The sequence below is a fragment of the Artibeus jamaicensis genome, unplaced genomic scaffold, assembly GCF_021234435.1.
Source record: "Artibeus jamaicensis isolate MK-2021 breed Jamaican fruit bat unplaced genomic scaffold, CSHL_Jam_final contig_511, whole genome shotgun sequence".
NCBI classification, from domain to species: Eukaryota; Metazoa; Chordata; class Mammalia; order Chiroptera; family Phyllostomidae; genus Artibeus; species Artibeus jamaicensis.
The window spans coordinates 3840290-3855178 of record NW_026521866.1 but is presented as its reverse complement, the minus strand read 5'-3'; the positions used below and the strand labels follow the sequence as shown (position 1 = coordinate 3855178).

At 39.7% G+C, this 14889-nt stretch overlaps 1 protein-coding gene across 3 annotated transcripts in view; it reads left to right on the top strand.

Annotated features, from left to right (window-relative positions):
- The window catches only part of SPIRE1 (spire type actin nucleation factor 1), a 310943-nt gene that overhangs the window by 45353 nt on the left and 250701 nt on the right, over positions 1 to 14889 (top strand). The window lies entirely within an intron of this gene.

Below are 14889 nucleotides of genomic sequence, written 5' to 3'. Positions count from 1 at the left end.
TCAGTCTTTGCTACTTGAAGCTCTGGCTTGAGTCAGGGCTGTCATTTTAATAGTTCATTTTTATGTATTTTCCCATTACTATTTATCCTCTCTATACCCTCTTCCACCTCCACCCACCACAATCACTACACTGTTGTCTATGTCCATGGGTCCTTAGTTAATTTTCAAAGTAACTCAAAAACCTGACTCAAACCTTTCATGTTTGTAAGAAATATGCGATATTTTAATAAAATGTTTGTATCCGTGCACAACTTTAGCTGCATGATGAGCCTGTTTTATGTGATTGCAAAATAGTATTTGATATCAAACTAAGTGCATTTTGGAATTGCTAGCAGAAACAAAAAGGTAGTTATAATGTCAGATCTGTTTTAGCAGAAGGCTTTGTCTGCTTTTAAACCTTTAAGGTTTTATATATGGACTTGCATGGATAAAAGTTAAAAGGATATGTGTACAATAAAGGATTGGAAGAATAAGCTCCATTAACTGCTGGTAACTACAGCATTTTCTTTGTGGTCAGTAGGTAAAAGGAACAGAAAGGATGCTCATATTCTACTTTCTGTCTTTCTGGATTACAGACCCCAAATCTGTCCAAATTTACATGGCCACCTTATTGATATTAACTTACATGGTCTGGAAGTGGGTTTGTGTTTCCTCAGAGTAAATGTGTCTGTCTTTGAGTTGCTACTTCTTACTGTTAATGTTAGTAGAGCTTGGTAGTGCTCCAAACTCTGGTAGTGCAGAGTTAGTATCCTCACCTGTAGAGTTTGGTAGTGCTCCAAACTTTGGTAGTGCAGAGTTAGTATCCTCACCTGTAGAGTTTGGTAGTGCTCCAAACTTTGGTAGTGCAGAGTTAGTATCCTCACCTGAGGATGTGCTTACTGATTTTTGAGAGAGAGAGGAAGAGAGTAGGAGAGAGAGGGAGAGAAACATTGATGTGAAAGAGAAACATCAGTTGGCCCACATGCCCTGACCATGACTGAAACTGCAGCCTACCCATATGACATGAGTGGGAATTGAACCTGTTACCTTTTGGTTTACAGGGCTCTAACCAACTGAGCCACACCAGCCAGAGTGGTAGTGAGATATTATTGATGTGATAAGTGGATAATCTTACTTAGATGTCATGTATCATCTGATGTAGATGAGGTGGGGGAAGCATTATGATAGCTGCTTGGCATATTTTAAATTCATTTCTCCCTCCATCCCTGCCTCTTCTCTGTCTCCCCCATCATTATTCCCTCTGTTATCTCTGTCTCAGATATTATTTATTACCAAAATAGCTTGTGTTACAGTCATGAATGTCTTAAATAGAGGGGACATGGTATGACCATAGGATACAAAATTTTTATAAATGGTGTTCCTTTGTATAGTTCTTACTTTTGAAGATCAGTGACAGTATAATCTGGCAAAGGATTTTAGAATAACCAGAATTATCTGGGAGTAACACTTTTTCTTGAAGGAGTAGAAAGTTTGCCTTTCAGGAAATCTAAGCACCCAAGTACTTTGATAACAGAGTAGAACATTTGCTCAATAATTTGCCTTGTCGGGGGGGCTATATCAGTCTACCTTAATGAAAAGTTTAAATATAAAATAAAAATTAGTGGTTGTTTTTATTTTGTTTTGTTTTAGCACAGATAATACAATGGTCATGGTATCAGTGCGAAGGGTCTAGATTTTAATTTATTTTTTCAAAATACAGTTGGCTTTTGAATAATGCATGGAATTAGGGGCACCAATCCCTTCACACAATCTAAAATTCTCATATAATTTTTGATTCTATAGTCTCCCCTTTGCCTCTGTTGGGAATCTGCATTTGGGAATGTGAAAGTAACGTTTTTGATCTGCATTTACTTGAATCTGTGTGTGTGAAACCCACAGATATGAAGGGCTGACTGTATTTATTGAAAAAAATCTGACTATAAGTGAACCCCCACAGTTCAAACCTATGTTGTTCAAGGGCCAACTGTACCTTTACTCATTTGTAAAAATGATATATACTTGTTTTAAAAATTAAAACATCACAGTAAGCTATAGAGGAGAAAGTAAAAACTTTATACCCTAACATCTAATGATAATGGCTGTTTAGAATATTCCTCTAGATATCTAATATGTACATTAAAAATTGACTTATTGCCCTGGCCCATGTGACTCAGTTGGTTGACATGTCATCCCATAACCAAAAAGATGCAGGTTCAAATCCTGGTCAGGGCACATGCCTAGGTTGTGGGTTTGATCCCCAGTTCAGGTTCACTGGTTCAGGCATGTACAAGGAGGCAACCAGTCAATGCTTCTCTGTCACATCCCTTCCTCTGTCTCTCAAAACTATGAAAAAAGTGTCCTCAAGTGAGGATTTAAAAAATGTTGGCTTATTCATTGAGTGTATATTATGGGCTATACTTAGGGGATATATACATCTTTGTATAAAAGACGAACTTGGCTGAGACAAAGGGTTTAGATATTTGGGGTAGAACCTTCCAGGTAGGTAGAAGGACCTTGCTGGATGAAGTAGCCTTGGCTGTAAGTCCTTGCTCTTCATCACTCTGAATATTTCACACCACACCCTTCTGTTCTGAAATGTTTCTGATGAGAATCAGATGACAGTGTAATTGTTGCTCCCTTTTAGGTAACTATCTGCTTTTCTCTTGCAGTTTTTAGGATTCTGTCCTTGTTTTTAAGCCTTGTTATTTTAATTATGATGTATCTTGTCATAGGCCTCTTTGGAGCAGAGAAATTCTGGTGGGTGTGGGTATTCCTTCCCCCACAGGCTGATATTACTGGGAGAGGCATCTTGTTTGGGACTCTGAGCTTCTTGGACTTGTGTGTCTTTTTCCTTCACAGGATTAGGGAAGTTTTCAGTTATTATTTCTTTGAATAGGTTCTTGATCCCTTTCTCACTTTCTTCTTGTATTCCTGTCACAGGGATGTTGTTATGCTTCATGTTGTCCAAAATGTTTCTTAAGCTCTCCTCATTTTTAAAAATTCTTTTTTCTTTTTGGTACTCTGCCTGGGCATTTTTTTCTTACCTTGTCTTCCAAATCACTAATTTGATCCTCTTCTTCATCTGACTTACTACTGTGTATTCATTCCAGTGGTTATTGATTTCTGATATTGCATTCTTTATTTCTGACTTCCTTTTTAATGGTTTCTATGTCTTTTTTCCTGCGATTCAGTATTTTTATAATCATTACTCTAAACACTATCTCATAAATTGCTCTCCTCTATTTCATCTAGTTCTTCTTCTGAAGAATTCTCTTGTTCTTTTATTTGGAGTCTGTTTCTTCATTTTTTTATTTTGGCTGCTTCTTTGTTTTTTCCATGGTAGATGTTAAACTAATCTGTTGTTAAAAATGACCATTTGCTATACTAATCAAGGTGTAATCTGCAGCTTGGCTTAAGCTCCACAGGGTAGGGCAGAACAATTCCTGTAGGCAAGGCTATTGCTTCTTCTCAGGTTGATGCCATTTGGAGAGGAGTGCTCTGCCTGAGAGAGATGGCTCCTGCAGTGTGGGGAATGACAGCACAGGTCCTAGTGGTTGTTTCTTCAGTTCTCTCCCCAGAGCCACTCACCCCAGATTCTCCTCAAGAATCTCTAGTCTACTCTGCCCTCCCTTTGCTGGCACCCAGGCTAAGTGGCTGCAAATGAAATTTTATGCTTTGGTCCTTCAAGAGGGTCCCTGAGTCTCTGGTCATTTCTCCCTGGCAGACAGAAATCCTGCTGCTTTCACAGCTGGATGTTATGTGAATTCCTTTCCAGCACTGGTGCTATGGGTTGTGGAGCCCAGTTATGGTTTAGACCTCACACTTCTCAGGTGAACTCCCTGCCCAGCTGCTAAAATATCCCTCTGGACATTCAGCTGCTTCCTATAGGAGCCCAGCCTACCTTCTTGTATCTCCTCCTCACACCATACCAGTCACATTGTGGTGAAGTAAGTTCCTCTGTCTGTCCTTGGTCATAAGGCTTCTCTCTACTTAGTATTTACTTGGTTATTCAGGATGATTCCTCTATAATTTAGCTGTAATTCCAGATTGGCCCTGAAAGGAGGTTAGTGTAGCTTCCGCCTACCCCTCTGCCATCTTGGATCCTCTTTTTATTTTCTTGATGGTATTCTTTCAAGCTCAAGTTTTCAATTTTGATAAAGGCCAGTATATATTTTTTCTTTTGGTGTTATATCTGAGAATCTACCACCAAATTCAAGATCATGAACATTTACCTCTGTATCTTTTTATAATTTTAGTTTTTATACTTAGGTTTCTGATTCAATTAAGTTTTATATATGATATGAAGTTAATAAGGGTCTAACATTATTCTTTTGAATGTATATATGCAGATGTTCCACTATATTTCGATGAGACTGTTTTTTCCATATTGAATGGTCTTGGCACCCTTGTCAAAAATCAGTTGACCATAGATGTGTTGATTTATTTCTTGAATCTCAAATCTATTTTCTCATTCCAGTGCCATGCTACCTTGAATACCATTGCTTTCTAGTAATTTTTTGAATCTGGAAGTATGAGTACCCTTTGTTCTTTGTTTTCAAGATTATTTAGGCTCTACTGGGTCCATTGCCTCTCCGTGTGAATTTTATATGATTTTGTTATTCTTTATTTGTTGATCGATTTGTGGGAGAGATAAAGAAACATTGATTTTTCTTTTGTTCCACTTATTATGCATTCGTTGATCAGTTCTATGTGTGCTGACCAGGGATCAAAACCACAACCTTGGCATATGGAGATGAAACTCTCACCAACTAAGCTACCTGGCCAGGGCCTCCATGTGAATTTTAGAATAAACTTGTCACTCCTGCAAAGAAGCTAGCTGGGATTCTGACAGAGATTATCTTGAATTTTTTTCAGGATGTTATTTATTAATTTTTAGAGAGAGAGGGGAAAGGAGGGAGAAACATCAATGTGTGCTTGTAGTTGCCTCTCCTGTGCCACTATTGGGGACCTGGCCCACAACCCAGGCATGTGCCCTGATTGAGAATCAAACCAAAGACTGTTTGGTTTGCAGGCCTGTGCTCAGTCCCCTGAGCTACACCAGCCAAGGCTTGGCTTGAATCTTTAGTTGGCTTTAGGTCTTGTTGCCACCTTAGTGCTGAGCCTTCCAGCTCATTAACACAGGTTATCTCCCCATTAGTTCAGATCTTCCTTCATTCCTTTCAAGATTGTTGTAGTTTTCATAGTATAAGTTTTGCATTGCTTTTGTTAAATTTATGGTTAAGTATTTTATTTGTTTTGATTCTATTATAAATGAGATTGTTTTCTTAAATTCATTTTCAGACTCTTCATTGCAAGTATTTTGAAGTACAATTGATTTTTATACTAAGATTTGGTATCCTGCAACCTCGTTAAGTTCATTTATTAGTTTTAATAGGTTTTTAAAAAAGATTCCTTAGGATTTGCTGTGTATAAGATCATGTCAAGTGTGAGTAGAGATAGCTTTATTTCTTCATTTCCAGTTTAAATTTCTTTTATTTTCTTGCTGTTTCTCTTAAACATTGTTTAAATAGAACTCAGAGTCAAAGAGTGGAGTAATCACCCAAACTAAATAATTTATTTCAAAGCTGTTTTATGAGAGAATATTTAAATATTTGAATGCTGAATCAGATACTTTTGAGAGATTGTTTACGTGATTTATATTTTAAGTTGAAATACAAATTTCCTGTATATTGAAACAAACCTTAGCTTGGTCTATTGTAGGTGATTTTCAAGTTGATTTTGTTTCTCCTTAGCATCATTTTCTATTTAGAATATCAACTTTATTGCCAGAGTACTTTCTAGAGTAATATTAAAAGGAATAAGATCTGGCTTTTAAACTAGGAATCGATGACTGACTTTACTTGCTGAACTCCCATGTTTTTGTTCACAGAGGTTTTTATCTGACATAACTCTTATTTTTCTTCAGCAATAGGAAGTTCGTGGGACAGTTTTATAGATTGTGGCCTTCACATCTACAGTTAATTAGTAAGCACTTTGCCTTGTAGTTTGAAATTATTACGGGGGCGGGGGGCACATTCTCATGGTAAAATAGAGATTCTAGGAAAATGAAAAGAGTTGTGAAAGGAATGAGGAAGTATGGGTAAAAATATAAAAACTTTCCAGAATTCAGCCATCATTTGTTCAGTACTTGGCATTTATAGACTTTGTGCTAATCATAGCGAACACAGTACTGTCCTCAAGAATTTTCATGTTGCCCTGGCTGGTGTGACTCAGTGGATTGAGTACTGGCCCTCGAACCAACAGGATGCTGGTTCAGTTCCCCGTCAGGACACATGCCTGGGTTGCAGGCCAGGTCCCCAGTAGGGGGTTGGTGAGAGGCAATCACACATTGATATTTCTCTTTCGCTTTCCCTCCCCCTCTCTCTAAAAATAAATAAATAAAATCTTTTAAAAAAATTTTTTATGTTGCCTTGAATATTACCTTTATAAAATGAATAGAATTATTGGTTAATTAGTAATCTTAACAAGAAGTAGCACATGAAGATGTTACATAACTGAATGAGGGAACAGAACCTTAACTTGTTTGATGAAGCCACTCTCTGTCCTAGTTTGTCTTCTTCCCATAGGTTTTGAATTCTAACACTTGATCACTGAGTGCTTGAATTCAAGGTGGAGTGCTTGAGGCTCCACCTTGCTCACTATCTACACAGAGTAGCAAATAAGCACAGTGTAGCATTCAGAAGTGTCTCTCAAAATACATAGTGGATTTTACTCCACTTTGTCTGGAGCCCAGCCTGTCATCTGCTCTTCTCTCTGCCCTTTGTTTTTTTCCTTTTTAGCTAATACCTAGATTCACTACTCTAAATGATAGTCCAAAATCAGGTTGCTCATAGCCTTTTTATTTTCCCATTCCTTTTCTTCTTTCCTTCACGTTGATCCTGTATCTTTCTTTTCATTGTTTTCACTCTATAGCACAAAAGACTTAGAAACTGGTCTGGCAAAATCAAACTCTCTTTGGATAGTGGGGGAGGGAGAGAAGCTGGTATGTGTGTATGAATAGGTGGTTGGGGATAGGGTCATGACTATTTCATTACATTTTATAAATGAAATTGTATTAAAGAGAACATGCTGTAGGAAGCCTTTCCATTTTGTGTCGGCGATGATGTTGATCTTATTAATGTTGAGCCTCAATTCTTTTTTTAGTGCAATGTGAGCCCCTTTTCTTTTCTCCTGTGGCTGTCCCCATATTTCACTGTAAAGCCCAGAAAGAAGAATTGAGTTAAAAGGATATCTTTCTGTGTATGGCATAAACAAAGGACTGTGGGTACTGGCCATAATTTGCTCTCTGCTTTTGAAGCCTGAAAAGCCAGCGCTCAGGCTGCCAGACCCAGTAAGCAGAGACAGGGATTGAATCTTTATGGGTGCTTCATTCACATGGCTGGTGATCTGAGAAGATGGTGGGTTTGTACCCTAACAGACTATCTTATATTTCCTTTCAAGCCAGCCTTTTTATAAGTGGGCAAACGTATAGGTGAAAAAGTATAGGTAAGAGATTTGGAATTCAGGAAGGAGGTTAATCAGATAAAAGCTGCAGTCCGGCAAACATCCTTTCTTCCCCTGACTGGTTATTTTATTTTTTTAAGACTTTATTTATTTATTTATTCTAGAGAGAGGGGAAGGGAGAGAGAAGAAGAGGGAGAGAAACACCAGTGTGCGGTTGCCTCTCACGTGGCCCCCACTGGGGACCTCGTCTGCAACCCAGGCATGTGCCCTGACTGGTCATTGAACTGGCGACCCTTCAGTTTGCAGGTTGGTGCTCAGTCCACTGAGCCACACCAGCCAGGGCTTGACTAGTTATTTTCTTTATCTGTGTCCTGTGTCCTGGGCAGTAGACTATCTCTCCCTGGAACACAATGGCTTGGATACCATCTTGATTCCTTATGGTGTCCTCTGGAGCACAAACACCAATTGCTTGTGGTCTCCTGGAGTCAGGGTGGGCCTTATCCACAGTTCTTGAAACAGTAGCTTTTCACATGCACTAACTATTAGGCTTATTAACTATTACCTGAAACAAAAACTTTCTAACTCATGACTCCCCCATCACTCTGGACATAAATATTCCCTCTTTAGAGGCAACAGTAGCTATTTTCTTAACACTGTTATTTATATAAATTTTGATTCATTAAACTTGAAATTTTATTATTTCCTCTGCATAGTTAATAAAATTATGTAGTTAATACCAAAGAAATAAAAAGGAGCAGGACAATTGTAATTTGCATTATTTGATACTTTAAAAAATATTTTCAAATATATTTTTTATTACTGTTCAGTAGCTTCCACAAGAAAGAAATTTAATAAATTAACTAAAAATGAATGAATAACCTGTATTTGTGAAATGGGCCTGGGGTCCCATGGCATGCGCCAGTAGGGATGGCCTTTAATAATGACTGCCAAGTATAGAAGTGGACACTGTTGTTTTTACAGAGGTCATGGTTACCAGATCTGACTTTACCTTGAGAAGAGAGAAGAGCAGAATGCTTTGAGGAAATGCGCTGGCAAAAGAATTGAAGGAGATCGTGAAACTTTAAATTTTCTATTTAAAGAGCTTGTTAAGTTTTCTGTTTTAAATTTCTTTGTTCTGGTTCTGGACAGGAGCCCTTTTAACAATTGGAGATGGAGAGAATTCTGCAACCCATGACAAGCTGTGAAAGGTTGCCAAGGAGCTTCCTATGAGAAGGAGTAGTATTTAAATGATGTCATTGAACTCTGACTTCTAAAGGCAGGAAATGAAAGGAGGAGGGTGCTTTTATTTCACTTCTTTAACATTCTAGGAAGCAAACAAAAGCAAGAATCTTTTTTCCTTATACACAGAAATCATTTGATTTGGATAAAATTAATTTGTGTAGTGTTAACATTATATTTTAAAATATTTTATTTAAATGTAGGGCATTTAGAAACGTGTACAGATTATTAAGTTATAGCTTAAGCAGTTTTTACAAATACTGATATAATGTTGTATTTCAATGTCATTTAAATTCACTCTACTTATTATATATATGTCTTTGAAAAATACTAAAATTTTTTATTTCAAGTGAAGATCAAAGTGATCATTTCAAAGCATTACAACGATTTTATTTTCTCTTTTTAATTGCACATTGTATTCCTCCATTTTCTTTCCTTGTCTCCTGTTTATTAAAACAAAACCAGGGAAAGAATTTTGTCCAGGGAGGAAGGAGACATTCTGTTTGGGACTTGTTTAATGCAGTGCTATTCAGTTGAAATATAATGGGAGTCACATATCTGATTTTAAATTTTCTAGTAGCCACAGTAAAAAGTGTAAAGAAACAGGTGCAAGCAATTTTATGGTTTATTTTATTTAACCTAATATGCCTCAAACATTACTATATCAACACAAAATCAGTATGAGAATTATTACTGAACTATTTTATATATATTTTTTCATACTAAGTCTTAAATTTGGTGTGTATATTTTACTTCAGCTCCTCTCAGTTTGGGCTAGCCACACTTCAGGTGCTTTATGCCCACGTTTGGTTAAAGGAGTAGGGAGAAGAAGGAATGAAAGTGTTTGAGAAATGAGAAATTTCAAATAACCAGAAAAGTTTTAGTGCTGAATTATTTTTTCAAAAATATGAGGTTTAAAATAAAATTATGGGGCTTATTGGGGAAGCAGTAACAGCATGTTGAGGAGTTTGATTAAAGCCTGGTAAAGGAGAAGATACATGTTCTCAGGTATACTGAATAGATTCTAGGTAGGCAGGGGGCAGAGATTTGCAGGCATGGATGACTCTGTTAATGAAGGGAGTGAGTTCAGTGGCCCAGGCGCCAGAGACTTGGTTATCAAATCCTTGAAGAAGTTAGTGAAAACTAGACTTCTTTTTTTTAAAAAAAGAAACAAACATTTATTGAACACCTGCTGTATTTGGGCTCTCTTCTAGGATTTAGAATACACTAGTGTACAAAATATAAAAACTTTTGGCCCTCAAATGTTTGTATTATAGTAGGGATAGACAGACAATACATATTTAGATTAAAAAACTCTGTAGTACCTTAGAAGGTTATATGTACTACAGAGAAAAGTAATATAGGCAACTGCGATGAGAGCATGGTAGTGCCAATGATGGTGGTGAGTTTGCAGGTTTTAATAAGGTGATCAGAAGACCTCCCAAACTGGTTACAAAAGAGCGAAATCTCTTGAAGGAGGTAAGGGAGCAGGTATATGGTTTTGATGGAGAAGAGCATTTTAGACAGAGGGGAGAGTTACATAGGTCCTAAGGTGGGGAGTATGGCAAGAGGCCAGTGTGGTTGTTACAGAACAGATCGGCAGGGGCAGGCAATTATTGGCCCACCCAGGGACACCAAAAACTGTTACAGAACAGAAGCCACACATACAGGAGGGCCAAGGGGGGGTCACGATATACTATTACCAAAAGGACCCCCCTATCAGGTTCGTTATGTCTGTCGCCAGAGGAAAGACATCTCTCAATGCCAGAGATTTGTGAAAAGGAAAGGAAATGTTTATTTAATGCTTATACACACTTAAAGTAGTGACCTAATGTCTTCATTAAAATATCAAAGTCCTTTAGGATACCCACAGATGCCCACAGTACTTCCTTCTCCCCCTGCCCTAATTCAGGTACCGTAACTCCAGAAAAGAAGCAAACACCTGTGTTTCAGGCCACTGGCACCATCAGCTGTGGCACTGTCAGCTGTGTCACCGTCCAGGCAGGATTTCTAATCCAAAGCCATGTGGCACCTTCTCATGGTCTACTGGCAAGAGTTCTTTCACCCTTCTTCCAGGCAAAGTCTCTCCTGCTTCCCAGGCCACGCAGCCAAAGGGAGCACCCCAAAGCTGCGTGGTCCTCTTCTACCAAAGCTGCGGGGGTCCCCACTCTGGCCAAAACCGCATGGTTCTTCTCTCCACCAAAGCTGCGGGGAGATAGGGTCGCCACTCTGCCAAAGCCAAGTGGTGGTTCTCTGCTAAGGCCACATGGTGATTCCCTTTTCACCTAAGCTGTGGGGATTTCCACTCTTGCCAAAAGTGCATGGCTTTCTCAATGGCTGTGGGGGTCCCCACTCTGCCAAAAGTGCATGCCTCTTTCTGCACTGCCACAGCCGCGTGGTCCTCTCCCCTACCAAAGCTGCGGAGATCTGCACTCTGGCCAAACCGAGTGGATCTCCCCCACAATGATTGCTGGTCTCTGTTTAAATCCTCACACCAGTCTTCCTCTGCAGCCCCATTTCCGACTCCTCCCACAATCAGCTATACTTGCCAACACTCCAGTATCCCTTCCAGCTTTACCTGGCTGCCATAATGAGTCTGGGCAGGCATGACCCCATGGCATGGAGCCTATTACCTCCAAGCTCTCAAGCAGGTGCCATAACTTGGGGGACCTGCCTGCAGTTACATCTTGGGTAGAAGTCACTCCCTTCTCCCTGGCTGGAAGCATGACCACAGCTGTTTAACATATCTATGCAACCAGTTAAAGGTTATAGATATGTTAAATGACCATGCCAGAGGTTAGCTGCAAAGCCTTTGCTGTACAAAACAGCTCTCAATGAGCCTGCTGCATTTGTCCCTTCCCCTAACTCACACCTGTGAGGGGAAGGTGTGAGGACATCTTACATGTCTTTCTAATATTTCCTAGACACCCTGATTTCTAGACCCCATTCCAAATCCCTATTTGGGCCCCCCCTCTTGGCTGTACCCTGTTATATGGTGAGAGCAGAGAGGAATGGGGTACCAGATTATAAATTTAGTTCTCAAATACTGATATACATACAAGTCACCCAGAAATCTTGTTAAAATTTAAATTCTGATTTGATTGCTTTTGAGTGGAACCAACGATAACAAACTCTCAGGTGATGCTGCTGCTGCTGGTGACAGAACCATACTTTGATGAGCAAGGATATAGAGCCTTAAAGGCATTATCAGACTATGTAAATCAGGGAGTTCTGAGATCACCGAAAGAATGAGGGTAAGATAGAGAAGTGACTAAGGGCTGAGCTCTTGGATACTCCAACATTAAGAGGGCTGTGAGACACGGAGATACCAGCAGAGAAGCCTGAGAAGAAGTGACCAGAAAAGCAGGAGGAAAGCCATGTCAGGGTCATGTTCAGGAAACCAAGTAAATGAAGTATTTCATGGAGGAGGAAGTATCAGCTGTGTGAAATGTTGCTTAACAGACCAAGTAAGATGAGAACTAACCATTGGTTATTGAGTTTTACAATGTGGTAGTTACTGACAAGCAGTTTTGATGTAGTAGTCTGTGAGCAAAAGCCCTATTGGAGTGGGTTTAAAAGGGGAAGAAAGAGAGAAATTGAAGACAGTAATTAAAAGCAATTTATTAAGTCAGTTTTTTCCTATAAAGTGTGAGTATATTGGTTATCTGTTGCTACAAATTACTCTAAAATTTAGTGGCTTAAAAAACATCCATTATCTCTCAGCTTCTTGTGGTTAGGAATTCAGGAGTGGCTTATCTGGGTGGGTGATTCTGGCTCAAGTGTTTCTCAGGAGATTTTAGTCACGATATTGGCCAGGGTTGCAGTCATCTCAAGGCTTGAAGATCAGCTTCCAAGATGGCCCCTCAGAGGCCTGTTGGCAGGAGGTCTCATTTCCTCACTGCACAGGCTTCTTTTCCATGTCTCTGCTTAGGTATCTTTACAGCATGGCAGCTGGCTTCTTATAGGGAGTGTGAGTGTGATCCAAGATAGAGAAGCTAAAACATCTTTTATGGCCTAGCCTTAGACATCATTCTGCCATTTCTGTTGCTTTCTCTAGGTCACATGGACACAGTGTGGGAAGAGAATACGCAGAGTATGAATGCCAAGTGTGGAGGTTATCAGGGACCATCTTGGCAGCTGGCCAGCCCAGGGGAGCAGGGAAGTTGGGATAATAGCTAGAGAGCAAAGTGAGACCCTGTGAATTTTTTATTTTTGTTTGTTTTTTAACTGATAAAAGAAGTAACAGCATATTTGTATGTTGATCCAATAATGATTTAATATAGAAGGAAAGATTGATGATGCAGAATAGAGGGGGGAGAATCACTGGATTATCATTGAGGGAATGGGAGTTAGAGCATAAGTGAAGGTGTTGGGAACTGGCGTCACAAGGATGAGGACAGTCCTTGACAGGGTATGTGTTTATAGATGGTGTTGAAAGGTGGTTAGATGGGAGGATTTACAGATGTTCTCTTCTGATTACTTCAGTTTGTGCAGTGACATGGGTGACAAGGTCCTTGTTAGAGTGTGTGGATGGGAAAAGAGGAGGAAAGGTAGTCAGATAGGACCGTGGGAGAGTGACTGAACTAAGGAAATATCATGTGGCTTTTGGGCAGCATTAACTGCCCGCACAAAATGCAGGATTGTGAATTTAAATGAACTTAATGCAATATCAGTTAGTATAGTTTTCTGTTTTGCTCTAGCCATGTTCAGCTGTACTTATTCAACCCACCATTCAGGTGGGTGAAGAGTTGGATTTAACCAATGTGTGGTTTAGCCAAAGAAGTACAAAGGGAGAAAAGGCAAGGGGTTTCAGGACAAATAATTATGTCTGACCTTGGAATTTAGCCTGCTAAAGAAGGACAGTTGGAATGTAGAGGTGAGCAGTGAGGGAGAATGAAAAGAACATAGGATCAATGGACTATAGGTTGGTGGGGTCAAAGGATTATTAGATACTAGAGGTAAAGAGCTGGAAAGCCAGGAGGAGGTGGTCAAAGAGAAGGATACTTAATATTGGGTGATTGTAGTCACTGGTAATAAGGAGGTCTGGGGTATTGCCATGGCAGTGAGAAGCTAAGGTCAGGTGAAGGAAAGATCATTAGAAGAGTTCACAGGAATGAGAGGTCAGGGTGGTGGAAAGGTCATGTTAACATCAAGCATGAGGAGAGGGAAGTGAAGGGAAATCAGCAGTTAGAGTCATTGAGACATGAGTGGGGATTACTGGTGGTGGTGGGGGGGTGGTGTTAGATGACAGCAACAAGGAGGGATAGTAGGGGTAGGATCTGGTGATGTAAGAATCAGAACAGGAGAGTTTTAAGGAGTAGGGAGGGAAAACAGTGAGGAAGCATTATTGAGAAGCAAGGAGGACATCTTTCTAAATTCCAGGCCCAATGACTTGAGAATTATTACAGAAAGAACAGCCAGGACCAACATTGCTTTCTGGGGCCATTCAAATTTAGGTTAGGACAAAAGGTAAAGGGGGAACATTCAGAGAAGTTGAAGACACTAAGGAGCCGTTAGTTCTGAAGGACACTAGGAACAATTTCTGGAATTGGGAAGGGGTGAGCAACAGGTCTCAAAGAGGGGAATGTGGAACCTTATGGGGGTACAAGTTGAGGATGTGAGTAGCGGGAGCCTGTGTGAAAATGGGTACAAGCAAAGGCAGTGTTAATGCTGGTGCTCTGAAGGCAAATGAGGTGATGCAGCTCTGGGTGCTGGAGATGAGTGTGATGAAGGATCCTTTTGGCACCTGCATATGGAAGTACCTAACTACTCCCTCAGAGTGGAGGAGGCAGCTGTTTAGAGAAAGAAAAGATAAGATAGGCCTTCTTGCCAGGGTAATAATGAGGAGAGATAGTTGGGAAAACAAAAGACAGACTTAAGTACTTAAATTTGGTGTGCTGGTAAACTGGCTCCCAAAACAAACAAAAAACCCCACTGATTTCTGTGGTATAAATACTGCCACTTGACCAATTTCAGGCTGTCAGAAATTTAACTAACCAGCTTGCAAAATTCTGGAATAGTTATACCTTGGCTCTTGATAGTGGACGTGAGCTCTGTAGCACACTATATACATTAGAGTTGACTCCATTTCCTTAACATTGTTTTGGAGCTTTGCTCAGGAGTAGGTGGTCCTGAGTAATTACATAGTGTAATGTCTTAGTAAGTTATACAGTGTAACTTACTAAGTGATCATCCTAATAAATCTCA